A 20,272-nucleotide genomic window follows, 5' to 3' on the forward strand; every position below is an offset into this window, starting at 1 on the left:
CAAAAGCACCTGCCAAGCCTCTTGAGTAGGTGAGGGGTGCTCTGCGTCACAATAGCTGAGCTGGTCACCCCAAACGGGATGAGGAACCAACCATCCTTTTGCAGGCAGTTTGTGCTTTTTTCCTTCCTTTCTCCCCACCTCTCAGTCTTTCCCACTTCCTAGAGAGATTCGGCAAATTTGATTGCAATGCTCAGCGGATTGTCAGCAAATGCCCTTTGCAGACGTTTGTCCATTGAGGTGTCAGCATTGTAATGTCTGAAAACTCCTCTCGGGAGTTGGGGAGGGGAATCCCAGGAAAATGAGGCCTAGAGTCACACAAGCTGTTCAGCTCACAGTCAGTGTATCATTCATGCTGGTGTTCTGAACAGAGGGCCAGTGTAGTGCTTGGCTGCATAGTGTAAAAAGCTGTGGATTTTTTAGGAGTTGGTGAGCCCAAATTAAATACAATTTTCCACAAAAAAAGTCTTGAATTCTTGAATTAACCTGGGCATGGTGATCCAGTGCTCTGGTTACCACCTGGCTGGATTATTGCCTTGTGTTAAACATGGGGCTGCCTTTGAAGATGGTTCAGGTGCTTTTTCCAATCATAAATACAGACAACAGCTGTTTTGCACAGGGGTTGCATTCCTGTGCATCCCCCCATGCATTGCTGGAGAATGTGTAGGCTTGCCCACCCTTTCCCAACCACCCTCTTCCAACCAGTTCCAGGGTCAGTGTGATACGTGTGTGTACAGTTGTGCAACAAATAGTCATGCCTTAAAGAGTCGCTACCTGTACAGCTCTCCACATTTCCACATTGGTTTGTTGCATTTTAAAAAAAAGTCCTCATGAAAATTCATCAGGCTTTTAGTGAACATTGGACACTACATCATCATCATTTATTATTATTATTATTAGTAGTAGTAGTAGTAGTAGTAGTAGTAGTATACCGACCTATACCCAAACCAGTCCATTGGTGCAGCTAGCTCAGTACTGTCTATTCTGACTGGCAGCAGCTCTCTCCAGGCCCTGGTGATGCTGGGGATTGAACTTGGGACCTTCTGCATGCAAAGCAGGTGCTCTACTTCTGAGCTACATCCCCTCCACAAATTTCAGTGCATCTCAGTGCATAGGCTTCACTCTAGTGTATGTATTTTTGTACACATTACTTGGCTGCAGAACTACATTGCAAAATTCAGAGAAGCGCAAAAGGATTTCTGTGTTTCAGTTCGGCAACACTGCTTCGGAGAATGTGAATGAGGTGGGTGCCCCTTCAAATGTGAATTGAATTCATCTCCCTTCCCCACTTCTAAGTTGATGTGTAGAAGACTACACAGTTGGAGGTCCACTGGTCCCCTGCAGTTCATGGCCTGTCCCCCCCCCCCCGGTCCTGGAATGATTAATAAATGCCAGGGCTACAGGATGTTTGGGGTCCTTTCTGTGCCATGTCGTTCGGCCCGAACCTGTGCTGCTTCCACAGAGAGGAATTGGGGGGGCCCTCCATTAGGAAACTGAAATGCCAGATAATTAGAAATACCCGAGCAAACTCCGTTATTGTCAAGAGGCTGCAGTCGTATACAGTAATGAAGCAATTATTAATGAGCGGTGGCAAGGTTGTCATTAATTTCAGCTTTTAAGGATCACAGACGAAGGCACGTTAAATGCTAAAATGCAGGCAGAGTGATGCAGTGATTTATAAACGGACCAGCAGCTGCAACTGAGCGAGGGTGTGCCCACTGCCATGTGGGGACCGCAGGCACATACTGCCACTGGCATGGTGGGGAGAACTTAACGATCACTGGTTAGTTGCTAAAGGGAGAGGTGATGGGGTGTTGGGGAAGGGCCGTAACTCTGTGGCAGAGCATCTGCTCTGCAGGAAGAAGACCCCCAATTCAATTCCCAGCATCTCCTAATCAGAATCATGAGGACTGGAGCCTTGTTATTTTTAGATGAAGGAATTCAGCAGTAGAACATCTGCTTTGCATGCAGAAGGTCTCAGGTCCAATCCTCAACATCTCCTGTTCAGAATCATGGGGAATTGAGTCTTACTTTGTTTTTAGATGAAAGACAATAATTCAATGGTAGGAGGGGTGCCAACTTGGATACACTATTGGGGGGGCAGGTAAGCCCTGCCCACATAATTGATCACATGACATAGCACACAAACATAATTTGAATGGCAATGCCCATCAACTTTGGGGAGGCAGCCCCCTCAAATAGTTTATTGGTTGAACCAAAGGGACCTCGGCCCCTAGGAGCTGGATCTTAAGAGCGGTAGAGCATCTGCTTTGCATGCAAGTCCCAGGCTCAGTCCAAGTAGGGCTGAGAGAGACACCATGACTGAAATCCTAGAGATTTGCTGCCAGTCAGTGTTGGCATTACTTAACTAGATGGATAGTGGTCTGACTCACTATGAGGGAGCTGTGTTCTTGTGTTCCAGATGTATCCAGAATGTGTAAAAAGAAGGACATTAAGGATCAACTCCATAATTCTGCTTCTCTAAAGTCCAGTAGGAATTCATGAAGATTACGTACACTCACCTCATCCCCTCCACCAACCCTTAAAGGTATACTCAGTCTGCATATGAGGAGTCATCATCACTTCTCTATATAAGAGGTGGGGAACTTATGACCCTCCAGATGTTACTGGACTCCAGCTCCCATCAGCAGAGCCTCTTGGAGATCCAGAGAGACGTGGGTCACTTCCATCTTTTGTGGTCCCTTAGCCATCTGGAGGGTAGGACCCAAACCAATGGCTTCAAGAAACAAGAAAGTAGATTCTGACTAAACAATAGGAAGAACTTTCTGATGGTAAGAGCTGTTTGACAGTAGAACAGACTTCCTCATCTTTAACCTTCTATTGGAAGCCACCCAGGATGGCTGGGGAAGGTAGATTCTCTTCCACTGGAGGTGCTTAAGCAGAGGTTGGGCGGCCATCTGTCATGGATGCTTTAGTTGAGATTCCTGTACTATAGGGGTTTGGACTAGATTCCGAGGTTCCTGTGCTTCTATTGCTTCTATTCTGTGCTTCTATTGCTGATTTGTTTGGGGTGGGGCAGAAACAAAGGAATATACCTTATACCCAATCAAACCCTGACTCCATCTAGCTCCATAATGTCTGCACTGACTAGCAGTATCATTCCAGGGTTTCAGAGAGTGGATTCTCCTGGTCCCAAGTGGAGATGCACATACACTGATGGTGTTGCAGTCTAACAGCAAGAGGCAGCAAGAGGCAGTATTCCTCAATATCAGGAAAAATAGACCACATCACGCTTACTCTCATTTCACAGAAACCTCTTAGAAGGTACCTGCACATTTTGTTCCATAACTTTCTTTCTAGGAGGGCTAGAGATTGACTTCCTTTTTCAAAAGAAAGCTGGGGGGCCTTTCCAAGGGGCAATAATGAAAGATTTATAGGTGCCAGGCTGGGAGCCCCTGCCATGCTGTATTTGTTCCTCCCGAAGGTGCCCCAGAACTCTTGGTTCTTTTTTTACTGCTGCTAAGAATGCTGGCCTAGGTGGACAAAACAGCCTGACCTTCTGCAAGGAATCTTCCAGTGTTCCTGTTTTATTTTTTTCAAGCTGTTTTCCCCTGCTTTTGTTCTGACACCACCCTTCTCCCACCTTCTAGTTATTATTATTTATAATGAATCAAATATGTTTTTAAGCTGCCTCTTTCCACACTTAGGCCTGCTCTTTTGCTGCCACTTTCACTTAATTAAGGAGGCTCTTTTGCCGTACAGAGAGAAAGTGTGTGTGTAAAGTGCCTCTCAGAAGGAGGGGGATGTACAGACATGAAGAGCTGCTGTCGGTCAGATCTCTACTTTCCAATTTATGGCCTCGGCACATTCATTTGGAAAATGGCCATGGCTTCCTGGTAGCTGAGTGCAGGGCTAATGCGAATGCCTTCAAATTAATAGTGGCTCACACCTTTCATTATTATGATTAAATGAAGCACGGGGGGGGGGGGGGAGGGTTGATGGATCTACTTGGGGGGGGGGACTTAAGAGCCTGGAAGAAGCAGGATGTGTGTGCATTTTCATTTGGTTGCGTCGTGATGTCAGCCTGAGATGGGGGAGAAATGGGTTTATCTATCAACCAGCTCCTGAAACAATATGGAGACCCAAGTACATCTCCTTTCCAAAAGGAAAGGAAAAGTGGAATAGAAATAAACTTGAAGAGCTTTAAAATGGAATGAGACAAATTCACAGAGGATAAGGATATTAGCCACAATAGCAATATTACGTTCGGTATCAGTGGTGCTCTGTGTTTGATTACCGGAGCATTCAAGCAGCTGAACACTGTGGGGCTCACATTCCCTTTATGGGTTTCCCTAAAGTGTCTGGTCAGCCATTGTGAAAACAGGATGGGCCAGGGTTCCCAAAATACAATCTGTGGACCACCAGGGGCCCACAGTAAACCTGTGGATTTGTGGTCAGAGTCAGAAGATGGCACATCCATCAAATTAAACATTTGTACTGATTTTTAATTGTATTCTTATTGCTTCTTTTTATTGCTTTTATGGTATTGCAGTTTGAGATCTATGGAATTACAACTGCTACAAAAGGCAGGAAAAATCGTTCGGTGGGCCACCAAGACGCTCAGCAAATTTCATGTGGTCTGTGGGTGGGGGAGTTTGGGAGCTGCTGGGATAAGAATATGCAGGTCTCTTCTCTGATGCAAAAGGCTTCTTCTTGCATTCGTATACATTTTTCTTCCAAACTGGAACTAGACTAGATGATCTTTAGGGTCCCTTCCAATTCTATGATTCTCTTTTAAAATACACAGCTTGCTTTAAAGTGCAGGTGGGGAGAAGCCTCATCGCCTCCTTGGCAAAATTTCTGGGGCCACATGTGGGGGGCGGGGCACAGACAAAAGCAGGCAGTGCAAGTTATGTAAATTCTAGCTTTTCACAGTAGCCTCGTTTCTACACACCACCTTCCCCATCCTCCCTACAGAAAAACAAGAAGGTTGTTTGGAGTTCAAGGATGCATTCCACGGAGTGAGGGTGCAAGGCAGGGGCTGTGAGGATTATGGCCTTGGGAGAAGGGTGTGTGGCCTGCAGAGAGTTCTGAGGGCCAGGGAGTGGGACCTGAAGAACCACTTTTTGAAGTCCCCCCCCCTTTTTTTGCTTTACAACATGATCTGCTGTTTGAGCAAACTATTCACCATTGTGATAGTTAAGATATTCATTATGGTGCTAAATACTCTATCCCAGGGGTCAGCAACCTTTTTCAGCCATGTCCACTGTCCCTCAGACCGTGTGGTGAGCCGGACTATATTTTGAAAAAAATATGAACGAATCCCTATGCCCCACAAATAACCCAGAGATCCATTTTAAATAAAAACACAAATTCTATTCATATGAAAACACCAGGCAGGCCCCACAAATAACCCAGAGGTGCATTTTAAATAAAAGGACACATTCTACTCATGTAAAAACACGCTGATACCCGGACCATCCGCAGGCCGGATTGAGAAGGCGATTGGGCCGCATCCGCTCCACGGACTTTAGGTTGCCTACCTTTGCTCTATCCCCAAGTTTCTTGAAAATCACAGACTCCAGGTTTTATTTGTCAACAGCTGGGAAAACACAGAGAGAGAGAGAGAGAGAGCAACTGCAACTGTATCTCAGCCTTCATTGCTGCCACTCGCAAAGTTTAAATTTTGTTCTTTTTCCATGGCCCTCCACCCCTGGGCCTCTTGGCACGAACAGAAACATGTCCAGGAGCAAACTTTGGCCTTTTTGTGATAGCTGCTGCCATGGAACACAGGCTGTGACACATCGCATCAATGTTGTCATGTTTGGAGTGCCGTGACTTGATGGCAGAAGATGTGACAGAGCCCAGATGATGAGGGAGAAGCAGGAACGGGGAGGGGGGGCGGAGGGGGATATTCCAACATTTGCAGGCAAGGAGTGAGAAGCCATCCTCTGTTAGCGACACTTGTCAGCCTTAAATCTTTAAAAGCAGGGGGGCCATGAAGGATTGAGGGGTCCCCTACCAACATCTGACAGTTGCAAACAGGTACATCTGTTTGACTGTAGCTGGAAGAATTATCTCCAGAGGAAGAGGAGGAGGGAGATTAAGTATTACTGGTGTGGTTGTTTATCTTTTATCTTATTTACTATAGTGCCACTGGTGTGCATTTGCCCTTGACGCAAAAGCATCTGCATATCTGTATTGGAAATGTTTTTAGATGTTTTCATATGTTTAAATTATTTTATTGTTTATTTGTTTGGCACCCTGGGCTCCTTTGGGGGGAAGTGTGGAATACACCTACCGCTACTACTGGAACTACTACAAATAATAGTCATTATATTGCTGTTGTTGTTGTTAAGAGTCTTAAGTGTATGTCTGTTCAATTTGCTATGTGGTCACAACTGTCCCTGTTCAATCTACACTGAAACTGAGTTTATAGGCTAAATTCAGACAAGGGATGATCTCTGCCTTCTAGGAAATTACAGTCTAAGGGTCAAACTACATGCTGTGTTAGGCACACTTTATTTTGTTTTATTATTTGTTAGGGTGCCACTGGTGTACATTGAGCTTTACACATCAGCATGAACAGTCTTGTACTCATTCAGATTGCTATTTAATCACTCGCCCAAGGGAACTTACAATCTAAACTGAGGCAGTGGGAGGGGCGGTCCCTGTCCTAAAACAAGTTACTGTCCAAATTGAGATAGGTGCTGGGGGAGCCTCACAGCCTTCCATAACTGCTTACACCCAGTCTTCAGAACAGTGACGACTGTGATCAATGGACGACACTCAGGAAAATTTACAGCACACTTTCCTTGTTCAGATCTGCATAGATAGAGTAGAGTAGACAGAGTAGTTATAACTGTTTCCATATGTATCCTGCCCATCTTCCATATTTTTCCAAGGTAGATCAGAGCATGCTATGGATTTTAAGAAGCTGAGGTTGAGAGGCACCTACCCCAGCAAACTCCCCAGGATCATGCCCGCTCAGTTGCCTCAGAGCCTTCTGCAGACACAGAAAGAACTGCAGGTTTGCAACATCAGCCACTGTGATTGGCAGGCAGTATCAAGGCTTGGAACTGACCCAGCTTGATATAAACATGGTGCCTTCCAGTTGTTGTTTGACTACAACTCCTATCATCCAATCCCATGTTGGCTGGGACTGATGGGAAATGTAGTCAAACAACATCTGGAACACACCACCTTGGATTTTCCTGGAATAAGACCTACTTGGGGGTTCTTGTTTCTGCTCTAGAACCAGAGACTCTGGAGCACACATATCCAGGGTTTAGATTTGGGCACATCCTCCCCTCTGGTTCCATCAGCCTGAGTCTCAGGCCTTGTCACAATCTCCTGGTGGGTGGCAAGCTGAAAGTGGGACTCCCCACATCCACATCCAAATCCTACCCACTGCAAATCCCCTGTGTATGCTAAGAATGGGAGGCATCTGAGGGAGATCAAGGTGGATCAAAATAATAAACAACAGAGGCCTTGCCTCCCTGCCAAGCTTTAAGAAGCCTCTTCAGCTGGGTGCTCAACACTCCTCTACCCCTCATGCTGAAAAGATGTTTCTCCTGAACATCCCTGCTCCATCTTTCTTTGTTTTGTTTAATGATTCCTGACATCTCGTCACCATATTGTAAAGTTCCTCCTCAGCAAAGGAGGAACAGATTGTCTCCCTGACAGCAAAGGGGGGAACGGGGGGGGGGGGGGGGTAGAGAGGAGAGATTGAGATGGAGAGAAGCTATAGCATCTCCTAAAAGTATGCCTCTCTGTTTTCTGTCAGCTCCAGAGAAATTGTTTTCAACTTCCCTTTGCAAGACATGAAGGCCTTTGTGGAGCAAATGCACCAGGACTTCCACAGCATTCTTTTCTTTGACCCAAGTAACCACCTTTCAACCTCGAATCTCCACACCTCTTACAGAAAATAGGAATCTGCCTTATAGAGAGTCAGACCATTGATCCATCTAGGGTAGCAACCAAGTCAACTTGTTTCTTGGGCATTCATCCTGATTTTTGTACACACAGAGCTTGTGAGGCAGTTATACATCGGCCATTGTCTATTGAGTATTTGCCCTGATATATTTGCTGGAAGGTTATATGATGCCACAATGAGCAATTATTTTCCCACACAACTTGAATTCTGCAACTTGAATTTGCCAGAATGTAATAGAGCCCCACCTCACAAACTACCAAGCAGTCTAGTTCCATATTGAGCTTTGTGATGTTCATAAATGATTCATAGGTGGAAACTTTTGAACTCCCTGCCTGTTGACACCAGGCAGGTACCTTCACTGTTCACTATAAACATTTCTGTTTAGGCAAATCAATCAGGATCTGTAGAATGTTGACCTATGTTTTGATCTGTTCTTTCACTTATTGCTGATTTTAGGTGTGTTTTAAATATGTGTTTTTAACAGGGTTCTCCCCCCCCCCCACGACGTTTGCTGTTTTATTGTTATTGCAAACCACTTTGAAGTTGATAGGTTGTTTTGTTTTGTTTTGTTTTTTACAATCAAGCGGTATATAAATTTTATTAAATACAATAAAGAAATAAATACTGTCCACACAGATCAGCAGCATCTCTCCAGGTTTTCAGGCAGCGGACATTCCCAGCCCAATCTAGAGCTGTTGAGATTTGAAGCTAGGACCTCCTGTGTCTACAATGCAGATGAAAAAAAGCTTCACAGTTACATAGTACGTACATGCATACATAAGCATAGTAATCCTAGGTAAAGTTTGCGTAGATCATCCCCTAGATGTCCTTTTGTTTTGTTTGAGTTTCTGCCCTACCGATGCAAGTTTTGGAAAGGGTTCGGCGTTCTTGGAGGGAGAAGCCGATTTGCCCGAGCTGCTGGGCTAATATGCCTTTGTTCTGAAAACGGGCCAGAGAGGGACTCTGCTTTCCATACTTAGCTCGCCACCTCGAGGTCGTGGGAGGAAAAAGCAGCCAGAAATCCACCCACCTTCTGAGGAGCCCTGTGGAGTTGACGTTTTTTAGAATCGGAGGATTGACTTGGGCACTTATTGCCCTTTGCTCCAAGGATGGGGGATAAATTCACTTTGCATTTAAAGATCAAACTCCTTAAGTTGCAGCTTCAAAAATGTGTTTTCATAAATGGGAATACAGCTCCCCTTTAAAAGTGGCAGTTCTCCAGATTTTGCAGTGCAGTTCTCCAATCAAGTCATGGGTATAAATAGGCAGATCCTAATGTAAAGTATGCATACGAATGCATTATTAGTGAAAATAACAAATGCATTATATTAGGGGGAAATTATTTGCATAAAATGTGTACCTTAGGCAAAATTGCATACAAAAATGTGTCTAATAGGAAACATTCACACTAAAATTCTGACAATTTTTCCTGAGGATTTTTTTAAAAAAAAACCAGCAACACACACCTCAAATTGCTGTAGAAATATGGAGAACATTTAAGAATGGAAAAATAAAAACGTAGAGAAGTGAAACTGACCACTTTGTCCATCGATTGTAGGGAGTCAGAAATGCTTGCAGATATATTGGGGTATATGCTATTCTCTGAATTATTATCTGTTATTTGTTTTGCTATGCATTTTAGATAATACAAAATGAATGAAAATTATATCAAGAGGCACAGAAACTCTTGCTGATCTACTGAAAGCTACCCAGAGGTTGAGCAAGAAATCCTGATCTTCCTCCTCACCAGCCCAATTAAGTAAGTCTTCCCACTTCTCTTGCAACCAGTCTGTCTCTTATTGGATGGCCTTGCTCCCAACCATGACCTGTCTTGCGTGGACTGTCAGCTGGAACAACAGACTCTTTCTCTCCACAACTCAGGGTGAGTAGCAGCTGTTTTCCATACCAACTGTGGACATCAGATGTTGGGTCCCTCGGGCTATAGGGTGACCTGGTTGCAGATGGAAAGGAAAAGAGCAAGATCTGTTGGAAGGGCTGCCGAAACTCTCTTAAGACGGCAGCATCTGTCTCCCTCGTATAAGCCAGTAAATATACAAAACTTGGAGGTGGAAGGTGGAAGGGTCGTCACAGTGTGAAACAAGACACTCACTTGTCCCAATTGGAAAAGGAGCTTTCCTGGTTATGGGGGAAACATGAAATAGGGGGTGGAGCTTTTTCAGCCCGAGGGCTGCATTCTCTCCAATCATCTGGGGGCCACATGTCAGTGGTAGGTGGGGCCAGCCAGAGGCAAAAGTGGGCAAGGGAATGAATGTGATACTTACTTTTGTATGGCAAGCTTCCTAATCCTCTTTTAAAGCCATCTGAGCCATCCATCACTATACCTTTTGGGAGTGAGTTCCACAGTTCAGCCATTAATAACATAATTAGAGCCTGCTGGATCAGGCCGATGGCCCATCTAATACAGCATCCTATTCTCACAGTCAGTGGCGTAGCGTGGGTTGTCAGCACCCAGGGCAAGGCAAGTAATTTGCGCCCCCTAACCCGTGGATTTGCGCCCCCTAACCCATGGATTTGCGCCCCCAACCCTAACCCCCAGATGTTGCGCCTGGTGCGGCCGGCCCCCCCTGCACCCCCCACGCTACGCCACTGCTCACAGTGGCCAACCAAATGCCTACGGGAAGCCTGCAAACAGGATCTGAGCACAAGAGTAACTGTCCCCTCCTGTAGCTTCAAATAACTGTTACTCAGAAGCATTACAGCCCATGGGCATAGCTAATTGGGGGCAGGAAGGGGCAGCTGCCCCCCATCAATAAAAATACATAGCAAACTGAGGTACTGGCCCCCTAACAAAAGACCCCCCCTCCAACAAAACTCCTGGCTACACCCATTTTACTGCCTCCAACTGTGGTGGCAGAGTGCAGCCATTTTGGCTAGTAACCACTGACCATCTATTAGATTCATGGCTATGCTGTTCCTCCATGGGTGGAGGCAGTATGTCTCTGAATTTCAGTTGCTGGGAACCTCAAGTGGGGAGAGTGCTGCTGGGCCCAGGTCTTGCTTGTGGGCTTCTCATACACACCTGACTGCTGCCTGTGATGGACCACAAGATGGACCACTGGCCTGATTGAGCTGGGCTCTTACTATGTCCTTATATTCTTTTGTTCACCTCCAGTGAGCCAATGAGAAGTCTTCTCACCCTTTGTGCTGATTGGAACCATTCAGAGCGAAGGGAGGTGAGTCAGCCATGGAGGATTGGCTGCTAGGGTCACTCTGGAGAAGGTGTTCAGGAAGAACACTAAGGAGTTGTTGTTCTGTCTGCTCCAAAGCTAAGCATTCAGGAATCCAATCAACTCTCAACTTATGCAAGGTTTACATTCTGGGGGTAGCGCATATCCAGAACCACACAGAGTCAAAACACACTCTCCCTGCATCTCCGAATGCTCTTCCAAGGTGAGTGCAATGGCGGGTAGGATTGCCAACATTTCTCTCCCTAGGACCCTGCTCTGCATTACTGGAGAGAACTGGAGGCTAACAACAACAGAAGAAGAACTTCTGTTTCTTATAGGCCCCCATTTTTCTTATTTGGCAGAGAGCCTTCAAAATTTGCCTGGTTCTTAAATCCTCACACAACCTAACAGCCTGCTTTTTGACTCTAGCCAGTCCTGGGGGAAGCAGCAGGAGGAAAGGAAAGAGAGAGTGGGATACGGGACAATACTTAAAAGAATACTATTACAACCACACACACAAACACAAACAAAGCTCCCCATGCTGTTGAGAGCCGTAATTAGATTAGATCTTTATTAGTTTGTCCCTTTTGGAGGGAGTAGTTGTTGGGGGTTTGTTTTTAAACCAAACCTGGGGGGCTACATAGTGCTAATCAGGAAGGGCAGGAGTCGCCTTCTGCTACCCAGCAGGGAAGGAGCCCATTTCAATTGAGAGATTTAACTTTTACTGGCAGATAATAATGTTTCACAACCAGAAGAGCAGGGAGGGAAACTGTCAGTGTGTCAAGCACGGAAGGCTACCTTCCAGTGTGTGTGTGTGTGTGTGTGTGTGTGTGTTTGATGTGTTTGATGTGTTTCATCCAGGAACAATTGATCATTTTTTTTATTTATTTAAAAAATGCATGGCAGTAATTTCTCCTGCTATGACTTCTGTCTTTGCCTTAGATCTGGTTGGTGGCATGTGAACCTCCCTCCAGCTCTCTGTGACAATTCAAGGAGAGTTTTCAGGACTTGAGTTGTCGGACTGAAGAACTTTGCAAGACCACAACTGTTGTTGTTGTTTAGTCGTTTAGTCGTGTCCGCCTCTTCGTGACCCCATGGACCAGAGCACGCCAGGCACTCCTGTCTTCCACTGCCTCCCACAGTTTGGTCAAACTCATGCTGGTAGCTTCTGAACCTCAAGGAGCAGAATTGGAGTGTATAGATGTGTGTGTGTGTGTGTGTGTGTGTGTGTGTGTGTGTGTGTACCTGTGAAGTTCACTCTTTGTACCATAGGCTACTTTATACAGATACTGACACACCCATCTCCATCCAGACAAACGAGGCATTATCAGAGCTCAAGGACACATTCCAGCCTGGTAAATACACTGAAGGAAGGTACAAAGCAAGCCTAGGGAGAGGGTGCGTAGCCTAGGGAGAGGGTGCGTGGCCTGGAGAGAGGGCCATACAGGGAGACCTGGAGGGCCACATTTGGCCCGTGCCTGAAGCTCCTTGTCCCTGCCTTAACATATTTCCGTTTAGGCTGCCTGGCCCTCTGCTATTGACTTCAAGATTCCCTTTACATCTTAGCTCTGACTGTTCCACATGGCAACAGCAAAATATATCAGTTCATGGCCAGGAAACAGCAATTATACAAGTCTTAAGCACCCAGAGTGTGAGCGAGCCTTCTCTATCCTGGTGCCCTCTTGCTGCCTTGGACTACAACTCCCATCAACCCTGGCCAGCAGCTGATAGGAGTTGGAGTCCAAATAAGCTGGAGGGCAGCAAGTTGGAAAAAGTTGGTGAAATCCTAGCAAATAAGGCAGGGTGGCCTATAGCATTTAGTTTTGTAGTCCTTCCCCAAGCCCAGGAGTAAAGTAATGGCACTTCACAGCCTCTGGAGGGTTAGAGTGTGGTACAGTGGTTAGAGTGTTGGACTAAGTGAAATCCGAGAGTGGATTTCATTCTCTTTATTCAGCTCATGGTGGTGAGGAGGAATGAAAGTTCCCCCAGAATGTCTGCTTTATATACATTATTTACACAATGGGCCTCATGTGATTGGCTAATCCTGTAGGTCATTCAGGTTGCGGATTCACTTCCACCTGGAGCTGGATTGGGTGGCTCCTGTGGACCAATCAGACTGCTGCATTCTGAATCCTATTGTTCTAGGACCAATCAGACTGTTGCCTTTTGGATCCTATTCAACTCAGTACATAACACTAAGTAAGACCTGGGAGACAAGAGTTCAAATCCCAACTCAGCCACGAAACTTACTGGGTAACCTCAAGCTAGTCACTCAATCTCACCTTAGCCTACTTCACAGGGTTATTGTGAGGATAAATCTGGGGAGGAAAAGAGAACATTGTACACCACCTGGAGCTTCTTAGAGGAAAGCTGGAGTATTAATGTAAAAATATATAAAATAAACAATGAAAGACCTCTGACCTGCCTCACAACACACTCACCTATGCCAGATCTGTGTCTTTTCCCAGTACATGCAGACTAATCTGCTGATCTATAGCAAGTGTTTAAGGGAAGTGCTTGACGTTTTAATGCCTATTTAAAAGGGAGCATTAGATTCTAAACCCAGATTTACATGGAAATATGTAAATACATGCACGCACACACACACACGCGCGCACATGCACACACACGCTTCAGAACTCAAGGGACCTACTTTTCCTGGAGAATGTATACAGACACTATTCTAGCATTTTCAAACAGAATTAGAGTTGAAATACTTCTTGTATATTCATGTCGAGCTAATGCATAAAGATGTAAAAACAGCCCCAGGCGTTTATGTAGATGATGTGGGAATTGCATCCGCCAAATTGTGCATCTCTTAGAAAGGGAAATTTGGGAGTTTGCAAAAGAACATACCCTCCAACATTCTTCGGCTGAAAATGAGGACGTGTGTCTTTAGGTGTGCACTGCCACGTAAGTCAGCTGGCTGCCTCCCCTGCTGCCCCAGCCCAGCAGCTACTCTCTCCCTCACTGCCTCCACCTGTGCTGCACCTCATGCTGCCATCACAGCAGTGGTGGCTTTGGCGGCAGCAGAGAGGGGTCGGCAAGAGCGTTGTATGCATCTGCCACCTCTGCTCCAGGGGGAACTGCCTCCCCTGCGCACAAGGGTCCTGCTTCACGAGGGTTCCACTGTAAGTGCAAGCACTGGCTGTAACTCCTCCTTCCTGTGCTTGGCAGCAGCAGTGCTAGAGCACTGAGACGGGACATTCTGGGATCAAATCAGAAGCCTGGATGGCCTCTGACATTCTGGGATGTGCTGGGAAAATCCTCTCTCTCTCTCTCTCTCTCTCTCTCTCTCTCTCTCTCTCTCTCTGTGTGTGTGTGTGTGTGTGTGTGTGTGTGTGTGTGAAAGATAGAGAAATAGTTTTGATGTGACAGTGACATTGTGAAACTTTACAGTGAGTCAGCAAGTCTGGCACACCCGAAGGACCATAACTTGGTGGTGCTTAGCATGCAGAGTGTCCCAGGTCCAGCCCCTGGCATCTGGTAGCAGGCCCTGTGAAGACTACTCTCTCAAACTGCTTATGCAAAATGTGAGCTACAAATGCAATAAATAAATAAATTTTACTTTTTGCAACAATGTGCAAAGTGAAACATAAAAAGGTAAAGGTAAAGGGACCCCTGACCGTTAGGTCCAGTCACGGACGACTCTGGGGTTGTGGCGCTCATCTCGCTCTATAGGCCGAGGGAGCCAGCGTACAGCTTCTGGGTCATGTGGCCAGCATGACTAAGCCGCTTCTGGCAAACCAGAGCAGCACACGGAAATGCCGTTTACCTTCCCGCTGGAGCGGTACCTATTTATCTACTTGAACTTTGACATGCTTTCGAACTGCTAAGATAGCAGGAGCAGAGACCAAGCAATGGGAGCTCACCGCATCGCAGGTATTCGAACCGCCGACCATCTGATTGGCAAGCCCAGGGCTCAGTGGTTTAGACCACAGCGCCACCTGCATAGCATTCCCTTAAAGCACATTTAAATCACTCCTCTCCCCACCCACCCCCAAAGAATCTTGGGCACTGCAATTTACCCCGTGCTGAGCTGCAGTTCTCAGTATCCTTAACCCGCTCCAGTACCCAGGGTTATTTGAGAGAGATAAACCTGAATGCTGGATTAGTCAGCAAGAGGCAGTGGTGGCCAACCTAGATGGCGTTAAAAGAGGATTAAACAGATTTACGGAGGAGAGGCCTATCCTACAGGCATCTGGATGGTCACAGTGAGAACGGGATGCTGGACTAGATGGGACATTGGCCTGATCCAGCAGTGCTCTTCTTATGTTCACATGTGGTTAATTTTTATTTTATTTTATGTAGTTTCCATGCTTTGGGATGAGACTAGTAAAAGAGTCCTGGATCTGAAAAAGTGGGAGACTTGAGCGTTTGCATAATGCACAACTTACAAACAGCCTGAGTATGGCTTAAGACATAATGTGGGACTGGTGAGCACAACATCACCTGTGAGCATGGCTGAAAAATCTGCTTAACACCCTGGAGAGCAGCTACCAGTCAGTGTAAACAATACAGAACTAGCTGGACCAATGGACTGATTTAGTAGAAGGCTGTTCCCTGTGTTCCTACCCTCTTATGTTCTGTGGCCCAAAGAAGCTGAAGTCTTTGCCTGCAGTTTTTGTCAAACAGGGAACAAGAAACCACAGTCATTCAGGGCTTTTTGGTGGAACTTTATTTCATATTGTCAGGGACTCAGCGGGAGCGCAGGGAGGAGAGGAGATGGAAAGCGAGAGGGAGCAATCCGAGGGCAGCGTAGGAGAATATGACAGCAGCCCGATAGATTCCATGAGCCTCTCCAGCGAATCGGAAGATTCACAGAAGGGGGCGCCGATGGGCAGGGCAAGGGGCGACCCAAGGGGGACACCCCAGAAGCAAGGGGCCAGCGGGGACTCCCAGAGCACCAGTTGCAAATCAGGACCAGCTTCCCCACCAGAGCGTAGTGGGGGGGAGGAGTCCCAGGTGTCAGAGCCCACATATGCACCACCAGCGAGAGAAGATGAGTCAGGGTGGACCACGCCTCCATCGGAGAGCGAGTTAACGGTTAAGAGGAAAGTTGCAGGCTGGGCGCGCGCGCCAAGTTCAAAGGTACAGGCGAGCGGCACAGAAGGTAGCCCGGATAGGGAACCAGGTCCTAAAGCCCGCCGGAAGGAGGGGCAAGAATCGTCAGGGTCAGCGTCAGAGGAGTCCAGGAAGGATGAGACCCTAGCGGGCAGGAGGGCCCAGAGGAGAAAGGAATTTAGGAAGAGGTGGAGCAAAGCGAGAGTCTTAAACTGGTGTGGAGGGGGAGGAGACTCAGACAGGACTTCGCCGGTCTAAGGTCGGGACGTAGAGCTGCACGCTGCGGCTTTGAAATGGAGACTGAATCTCAATAAAGACTTTTGTACATAACTACAGCCTAGCGTTGGTCCTCTGTGAGCTGGGACCTGGAGGCAGCTCTGACACATATGCACAAAATAAATTAATATATTTTGGATGTGCAGTCCTACATGTCAGAAACAGCTAAGAATATCTGGGTGCCGCAAGGCTTGTCTTTTTCTTTGTTTCATTGCAGGTAGACTTTCTCTTTTAGGAGCATAGGAAGCTGCCTTATGCAGAGTCTGCCCATGAGTCCATCTAGCTCAGCCCTGTCTACACTGAATCCAGGGATTCTCTCCCTGGGGATGCCCTTGGTAAGATCTCGACCTCACGCCCTTCCATCTTGGGGTAAAATTTGTACTCTTTCCTCCATCTGTTGTACATATCACTTTTCTCATTATTGCATGATTTGAAGTATAATAATAATAATAATAATAATAATAATAATAATTTCACTGCCAATGTGTTCCCCTCACCTCCAGCCCTGCCTCTTCCCCCCAGCCAGCTCAGGATGCAAATTTCCAATGCCATTACGAGGCCAAGAGTTTAAGAGGCAAGTGCTCTCTAGATGGGTCCATGCCATTGCTGAGAACCGACAGCCGGTGTTATGGCTTGTACGGTACCATTTACAGGGCAGCTAAGCAGCTTGGTGATTGCCTCGGAGCCGGGGACACAAGCAGGTTGAACAAGCCAGCACGGCTGGGTTTTTATGGCGATGTGTCTGCCGGGGACGGCGCTTTGTGCGAGAAACAGACAGTGGCTTCATTAGAGTCCGTTTTCGGCTGGCTCAGGCTGCTGGCCTGGAAGCGATGGATGGGAGCCAAGGGTAGTTATGCAAGAGAGGGCTGGCAGCGTCCTGATGCCTGCAGACAGGTCCTTTGGTCGTTGCATGCGTGCCTCTTGCAGGATGCAAGACATAGGAACCTAGAGCATAGGAGCACTGTCACTGGGCTATGGTATCCCTTGTTTAGAATAAAGTAAGATTCCAGTCCTCATGCTTCTAAAACACTGCCTTATACCAAGCCAGACCATTGGTCCATCTGGTTCAGTACAGTCTAACCTGATTGGCTCTCCAGGGTTTCAGGAAGGAGACATTCCAAGCCCTACGTGGAAATGCTGGGGGTTGAGGCTGGGGCCTTCCTCATGAAGAGCATGTGCTGAGCCAGTCAGCCATGGTCGTTCCCCTAGAGATAAAGTAAGATTTTAGTCCTCACTGTCCTGAATAAAGAGCTGGTTTTAAAGAGGAATCTGGGAAGCTTATCCAGTATCACACCCTTGCTCCATCTACTTCAGTGTTGTCCACACGGGCTGGCAGCAGCTCTCTAGGGTTTCAGACAGGGAGCCTTGCCCAGCCCTATGTGGAGATGCCAGGGACTGAGGCTGGGACCTTCTACATGCAACACAGGTGCTCTTCTGCTGAGCTATGGCATTTCCCACAAAAACAAAGTAAGTTTCCAGTCCTCATGATTCTAAATAAAGGATTGATTCAAAATAAGAACATAAGAAATGCTGGGGATTGAACCTGGGCCCTTCTATGTTCACAGCAGGTGTTCGACCACTGAGTTGAGGCATTTCCTGTAAAAACAAAGTAAGGCTGTAGTCCTCATGTTTCTAAATCAAGGGCTGGTTGAAATAGTGACATAGGAAGCTGCCTCACACTGAGACACAGACTGGCAGTGGTTCTCCAGGGTTCCAGACAAGGAGTCTTATCCCAGCCGGGGATTGCCAGGGTAGAACCAGGAGGCTCTCCTGTCTGAAATGCTGGAGAGCAGCTGCTAGTCAGTGGAAACAATACTGAGCTAAATAGACCAATGAACTGACTCACTATAAGGCAGCTTTCTATGTTCCTAGCTTGCAAGTTTTGCAGCATGTCCAAGCAATACATGACGTCCAGGGATTCACAGAAAGGGGGAGGTAGGACCCACACGTCAGTAACATCCTCTCTCTCTCTCTCTCTCTCTCTCTCTCTCTCTCTCTCTCTCTCTGTGTGTGTGTGTGTGTGTCTCACCATCCCCTTCCCCTGCAGACGCCTGGCCTCCGGTGGGTGCTCCTCTCTCCTTCCCAAGTGCTCAGACTGGCCCATGAACTTGAGACAGCTGGTTACCATATCGGCCTGTGATATGCTGTCATGTCCTATTTGCCGGCTTGCTCCCTTTCGCTGCCACCGTTGCTGGAGTCAGGCTGGTCTTTTCCAGGTCAAAGAGGATGCGTACAGTACAAAGCTGGGGGCTGGGAGCGGGGAGGATGGAAGGGATTCAGGGAAACATTGGGTTTTGCTTGCATTTCAATGAGAAATGGTTTCTCTCTGGCTGCCAGTTAGCTAATAGGCTAAGTTCAAGGTGCTAGTTCTAGTGGAGAAAACCCTATATAGCTTGGGACCAGCATGCCTGAAAGGTTGTCTCAGCTCCTGCACTTCTTACCAGGAAGTCCATTTGACACAATATTGGACTTTAGTGTTGTGGTGTCTGCCCCTTGCAATGCCTTCTCTTTAAATATTAGACTGACACAGCCTCTGTTGTCTTCTTGGCATCTACTGGAGTAGGATTCCAACTCCCATCAGCTCCAGCCAGCAGGGCTAGTGGTCAGGAATGATGGGACTTGAAGTTCAGCAACACATCCCCTAGCCCGGCGTTAGGATTTGAGTGATAGCTCTGAGGCTAGGCAACAATGGCCTGTTTTGGGTGCCTTTGTAAGCCTGTGAGCAGCTTGTGATCTGCTAGGGCAAATGGGGCACTGCTCAACCAACCTCAGCCTGCCTTCCTCCAGACCCTGACCTGTCTGCCTTCTTTTATTCATACTCTTATTGATTAATTACATTTAAACCCCACCTTTTTCTCCAAGAAGCTTGAAGCAGCATACATGATTCTCTTCTTCTTGTTTAATGCCCAGAACAACACTGCGTTCAGGCAGAGAGGCACTGGCTCAGGAACACCCAGTAAGCTTCATGGCTGAGAGGAAATTTGAACCCTGTCCTCCCAGGTCTTAGACCAACACTCTAACACAGGGGTCAGCAAACTTCTTCAGCAGGGGGCTGGTCCACTGTCCCTCAGACCTTGTGGGGGGCCGGACTATATTTTTTTGGGGGAAATGAATGAATTCCTATGCCCCACAAATAACCCAGAGATGCATTTTAAATAAAAACACACATTCTACTCATGTAAAAACATCAAGCAGGTCCCACAAATAAGCCAGCAATGCATTTTAAATAAAAGGGCACATTCTACTCATGTAAAAACACTCTGATTCCTGGATCATTCACAGGCCGGATTTACAAGGCAATTGGGCCGGATTTGGCCCCCGGGCCTTAGTTTGCCTACCCATGCTCTAACCACTATACTGCACTGACTCAGCAGTGTGGCTTACCTACATCCAGCTCCACCTGTTATTGGCTCTGGCTCCCACTATTGTGGTGGTCCCTGTTTTCTGCCTAACAAGTTCCACTGGGCACCTGCCACCAGCTTCTTCTTAGAGGTCCTCCCCAACACCTTGCCCAGTCGGCACTTGTCCCAAACAGAAGCCCAGCCTCAGGCAGCGCAGGGAGGGAGCGTATCTCTGTTTACCCCTGTTAGCTATGGGAATCCCTTCAACCTCTCCTTGCATAATTCAGGCATTTTTTATTTTTTTTTTTGATGCTCTACATTTTATTAAACATTTTTTTCCGCATTATATTTTATAGCCCTCTCAGGAAGATCGTAACACTACAGAGAAATTTTTACATAGGCAGTAAGGAATCAATCCAGCTTACAATCACAATATGCAGAACATCGTGGTGAGGCAGTCTTCCCTGAATAACTGCACAATGAAGTTAGCAAATATGAGGATGGAAAAG

General features: G+C 46.8%; 2 long non-coding RNA genes across 2 annotated transcripts; one reads left to right on the plus strand and one right to left on the minus strand.

Moving 5' to 3' along the window:
- Positions 1-8,476: 8,476 nt before the first annotated feature.
- LOC307207972 lies at positions 8,477-10,330 on the minus strand. Its single transcript, XR_013834907.1, has 2 exons — positions 9,642-10,330; positions 8,477-8,612 (listed from the first exon to the last, which is right to left on the minus strand). It is a non-coding gene; the product is annotated as an uncharacterized lncRNA (long non-coding RNA).
- An 803-nt stretch (positions 10,331-11,133) lies between these two features.
- Positions 11,134-12,127, plus strand: LOC307207803. Its single transcript, XR_013834837.1, has 2 exons — positions 11,134-11,305; positions 12,025-12,127. It is a non-coding gene; the product is annotated as an uncharacterized lncRNA (long non-coding RNA).
- The last annotated feature ends 8,145 nt before the right edge of the window (positions 12,128-20,272 follow it).

Source organism: Podarcis cretensis (genome assembly GCF_951804945.1).
Source record: "Podarcis cretensis genome assembly, chromosome: Z".
Classification (NCBI taxonomy): Eukaryota; Metazoa; Chordata; class Lepidosauria; order Squamata; family Lacertidae; genus Podarcis; species Podarcis cretensis.